The sequence below is a fragment of the Aulostomus chinensis genome, chromosome 19 (assembly GCF_037954235.1).
Source record: "Aulostomus chinensis isolate RoL2024-O1b breed Wild chromosome 19, RoL_Achi_v1.0, whole genome shotgun sequence".
In the NCBI taxonomy this organism is placed as follows: Eukaryota; Metazoa; Chordata; class Actinopteri; order Syngnathiformes; family Aulostomidae; genus Aulostomus; species Aulostomus chinensis.
Window position 1 is genome coordinate 14,042,003 of NC_141338.1, and position 5,398 is coordinate 14,047,400.

Consider the following 5,398-nt stretch of genomic DNA (forward strand, 5'->3'; position numbering starts at 1 on the left):
ATGAAAAACATAACCAAAAACACACGGTCCCTCTTGGTTATTAATCTGGTTGGTGGAACAATTCAATATTATGGATCAGCTCATTTTAGAGGCTTGGCTGCGTGTAAAGAGTTAAAAATCATTGATGAAATTCTGCTGCATAATTTCTGCGCAATCCTGTTTACAGTCAGAAAGAACCAAGCACAGCATTTCTGTGGATCGAGATAATAATCAGCTGGTTAAGCTGCAAATGTGAGTGTGGGAGAGTTTAACAGGCACAAGGAGAAGTGTGTAATGACTTAACGGCGTGCTTCTCTACCCCGTGCAATAAAGTGAACATGTACCTTTTTTATTTGTTTCTTCTTTGCTAAAAACGGGTTCAGGTGACATTTCTGGTACGCTGCTTTCACAGATAATAGCCTCCGGTCACAACAGGTTCTTTGCCTTGACAGAGAACCGTATCTAGATGGCACTGGTGATTGTGATGCTCCAGACCAAAACCTTCAAAAAACTTGAAGCTTTGACATTGAATAGACAGGAATTCGAAAATGCTGTATTTGAATGTCGGCTGCTTCCAGTGAGGCTTCTTGAGAGAGAGAAAGCAGCAGTTTAGAGGGCAGATGAGATACAGTATGATGTGTCCATTAGATTTGTTTTTAACGAACTGTGTTTTCTTTCTGTCATCAATAAGGGGTTTACTGATCATCTAACACAAACAATATGGCAGGATAAGTGACATCATGGTAATATGAGCATGTTTTGATATCATCAAGCAACCAGTGGCTGTAGGGTTGAAACAGGTTGACTTCAACAGATCAGTAAATAAATAAATAACAAATAAATAACCTTTGCAGAGTTTAACAGTTCAGTGAAATGTCATTCTTATTCAGGAATCATGGCAGGGCGGTTGAAACCTCTTCTAGTAAACAGTGGACAAGAGGTGTCAACTGCAAATCCAACATAGAAACAAGCAAAACCCCTCTTCTGCTTCCGGTAGAGAAAACCAGAGGAGGAGACCAGAGCACCTGTAGAGATTCCTGAGGAGACACGAGGAACATGCCAACAGACCGCTGGAAGGTGTTCATGATGTGGGTTAACCACTGAGCGCCCCGTGGCGTGTAAGGCCGTAACACGGCAGCCTGCGTCATTATTAATGGACAACTCACCTGTATTCTGGATTCAAAAGGCTCAGATCGTAGGACGTTAAAGGAAAACAACTTTCTCCATCTTTTCAGTGTATTTGGATCATGTTCAGAGTTGAGCTGAAGCAGATGTTAGGAATTCATGCGCCTGCTGTTGAGCTTCGGTAAATCACCTCCATCACCATTTCTAGAATGTCAAATGCTGCAAAACAAAAACAAAAATTACCAATCATCAAGCACCAGAAGCTCAGCTGTGCAAGTCTTTTGTTACCAGTAAGGCTTCTATTTAAAAAAAAAGGACACGACACCCTTTTGATATAAGTTGGTTTGCTTTGTTTCACACCAAAAAGCACACTGAAGGTGTAGATGTCTGCCATTAAGAGCTCAACCAAACTCAATGTTTTGAAACAAAAATAAATGGCAATTTTCCTGTTTCTACACATCTATTCCAAACCTACGTGGTCAGCCTCATAGTTTTGGTGTAATCCTGCTGACAGCCTGACAAACAGCACAAAAACATGAGCTCCAGGCAGAGGAAGCACCCTTTTCTCAAGCTAAAGACAAATATTTGAGAGCATCTGAGCCGAATACACTTGATGGGTGACGCTGAGCTACATGTGCATTGGCACAATTATCACTTGTGACATTTGTGCCATTATGTACAAACGTTTACGCAAAGCATTCTGCAAAACAGCAACCAAATGTTTCAAAGAAAACGTCATGTCACTTAGGCCCAAAAAATCCAATTCAGCCTTTTATTTTGGTCTCTTTTCACATCTCATACTACATGCTGCTTTAATTTGTGCCTCTCCACCAACCCTGTGCTCAAGATAAACAATGCAGATGATCCTGCTCCAGAGGACCAGTGCACCTCGCCAGCACCTCTGACATTTCTGTACCATCTTTGACAGCTGCAGTCTAAGAGTTTCATTTTAAGGTCACTGGATGTCAAAGAAAAATAAGGGACATATTCTGGGTTATGCATATTTAAAAAGAAAGTGCTGAAAAAGAATGGATGCTATTAAAGGAGCATGAATGACCATTAAACAACACCATGCAAACTCCTGGGTTTGGATGTGATTTCTGAATTTAATGGACTCCAGAGAGGCCGTTTAGCAACTGAAGAGTCGCTGGTTGGATCCTCACTTCCCCAGTGACCATGTCCAAGTGTCCTTGAGCAAGATACTGAACCCCTAATTGATCCTGATGGCCCTGTGACAGACTGGTGACCCGTCCAGGGTGAACCCCGCCTCTCACCCAATGTTAGTTGGGATAGGCTCCAGCCCCTCCGCAACCCTTAATGGACAAGACGTATAGAAAATGGATGAATGGATGGCTAAGGACTCATTTTTGCACACCGCCTTTTACCTTAGCAGAACTCAAAGCACTTTACAGTGTCATCTCATTCACCCATTTACACACACACACACACACACACACACACACACACACACACACGGATGGTGGAGACTGCTATGCAAGGTGCCAACCTACTCATCAGGAGCAATTAGGGGTTAAGCATCTTATTTAAGGGCACTTAAGCATGGTCACCGAGGGAAGTGAGGATCGAACCAGCCACCATTCGATTACGAGATGGCCAGATAAAATACATTCTGCATCACAAACTCCTCCCTGGACCGTACTTGTATTTGCAGTGAGTCTTACGGCGACGTCTAGTTTGTCAGTCAAGTCTTCAATTATGTTACTCCAGTTAATGAAGCAGATGCCATTAAACCCACTGAACACTTAATAGCAGGATTAAAAACACAGCAGACAGAGTCAACAAAAAAACAGGAGGGGCAGGAACAAATTGGTCTGGAGGATTAGATGCTGGTGGAGCTTTATGGTCAGACACACATCCATATTGTCAACAGTGTTTAAAAAAAGAAGAAGAAGAAGAGGATCAGACTTAATTAAGGTTGTATTTCACACACTTGTTCATCCCAGATTCTAAAGCCAGTTGTCTTTTGTGTGTGTGTGTGTGTGTGTGTGTGTGTGTGTTAGCCAAAACCACAGAAGTATGCAAACATTTGATGAAGAGACATTATGTTGTTTCTGGCAATAAAGACGGGATATTGCATCTGTCCTGGGATATAAACAATGATAAAACCACCCTTAGGACAAATGACAGATGGACACCTAGTTTACCTGTTTTTTTCTCTCCTATTAACTCCTGCTGAGAGCCCATGCTGCCCCACACCCAGCACTTTTTGTTTTAAATTCATTTTTCAACAGCACAGGACGAAACTGACAGCTCTCGTTAGAAAGCCTACGAGTTGAGAGACATCCTTCCTCCTCAACTTCTGTTTACCCTCGCTGGCATCAGCAGCACCACAGACTGAGGTTAACACAAATAATCATGGGGGCGGCGGTGCACTCTAATTCAGGGGAAAGCAGCGGATAGCTTTCATCGCTGGAGGGCAAAGCTCTCATCAAATTTTTTTCCAAACAATCACATAGCCTAAATATAACCAGCAGATGGTTGCATTTCTTTCATGGCAGACTCTCGGTAACAGCTGTATCTGATAATGGCATCTGGATGTGTACAACTGATGTGAAGACGTGGATTCTTGGAGCGTCAGCCAACACGGAGATGCTCCGTTCACCTCCACCTCATCATCAACAGAGCAGCCGCAGTCAAGAACAGTAAAAATGTTTACCTATTAATCTCATATTGATTTTGAACGTCATTCAATCTAAACTCACAGTAAAAATCTTCAGAAACCCCAATACAATGATGCAGACATGATTTATTTTTGCTGGCTAACTTGGATGTTAGCATCGAATCATGGGCTCCCTCTGCTGCAAACTGCTGGGATTTTAATCACTGCATAAAATGTGGCAAAAAAACAAAAAAAAAGTTGAGCAAAATTGTTGCACAAATTCACACCACTTTTATGATTTTCAAAGCCCAAATGCCATCATTAGGAGTGCTAAGCTAACGTTTAGCTATAAATGAAGCGACACCACGGATACATGACTTCAACCGCAACAACAAACATCTGTCTGCTTTTTTCAGCCACTTGTCAGCAACTGCCATTTTTATGACACAAATGCCTCAAAACTCACAAAGTGTGCAAAATAATAACATTTTTTTAAAGCGTCTAACAAAACTTTAAAATATCTTAACCTGGGGTGAACCAGCGCCCTTATTTCTTGTATTTAAAATTCACTGACTTTGAGACGAGGAAGGCTGAGCTTCAACCGTGCTAACTTATCTTTGGGATAATCAGGTTTTGGGACTCGTTCAGGTTTTGGGACTCGTTCCTGTACCGTTAAAATTCAGTGTGACAAAACATGCTTGCTTGGTCAAATATGATTAACGTAGAGTTTGTTTGTGTTACTTCGGAGTGAACGAGCGTTAAATAGGTCAGAAACGCTTACCTCCTGTTTCTGACCCCTTTTCCTCTGCATGTGCATCGTCAGCAGATGCTTGTTGAAGATGTTAGCGTCAGGGTGGCATCTTTCCTTACACTGATGTTGGGAACATCTTTTACATAGCGCAACCATCATTCCCACAGAGCGGCAGCTTTAGCTGAATCAAAGTCTGCAGTGACAGTAGGTTGTGCCCCTCGGTGGGCCTCGGTAGAACGCAGTGCAGATCCTTATGATCACCCTGTGAGATGCTCTTGTCCCTGTTCACCCACAAGGTCAGAGAAATGCCGGTACTCCCACAATGCAAGTGCTGACTTGCCAGCCATCTTGGCATCTGAGCCACTCAGGTGAATCACCTGAAAAAGGCGGGAAAAGAGACAAAGGAGGGAGGAGCAGCAAAGAGACACAAGAAGGAGGTAATTTTCAAAATAAAACAGGAACTGATAAGATATAGAGAAAACAATGAGCAATAGCTGGTAGAAGCTTGTAGAAGCCTGAAGTTTATAGGGGATCAACTTTGTTTTCAGTAAAACAGGATTTTAACGATCTCATAGTGGAATTACGACCCTACCCAAAAGTGTGTCAGCAAGGTGTCAGATTGGTGTAGCACAGTGTTACCATGGAAATATTTACTAAACTCGTCACTTTAAGCATAGCATTTTTAGTTTCACAAGTCCCGTGACTGTTTGAGAGGAACCTGGCTGCAGAACACAATTTTGCTCTCTGAAAATGGAGTGTGGATATTGTAATCTCAGTGCTTCTCCAAAAATTTTGTGATGATATTTTATTCAGTATAAATCCATTGCAGAGATGTTTACTAAGAGAGTACTTCTAAGGAAGGTGTAAAGCATTCAGATGTGAATATCAGTACTCTGATCAAAATTAATTTATGAAGTTGATCT

The 5,398-nt window shown here is 42.0% G+C and overlaps 1 long non-coding RNA gene across 1 annotated transcript; it reads right to left on the reverse strand.

Annotated features, from left to right (window-relative positions):
* Positions 1 to 344: 344 nt before the first annotated feature.
* LOC147244168 (uncharacterized) lies at positions 345 to 4,844 on the reverse strand. The gene is made up of 3 exons (XR_015110430.1): positions 4,506 to 4,844; positions 1,146 to 1,323; positions 345 to 1,016 (listed from the first exon to the last, which is right to left on the reverse strand). It is a non-coding gene; the product is annotated as an uncharacterized LOC147244168 (long non-coding RNA).
* Positions 4,845 to 5,398: the final 554 nt, after the last annotated feature.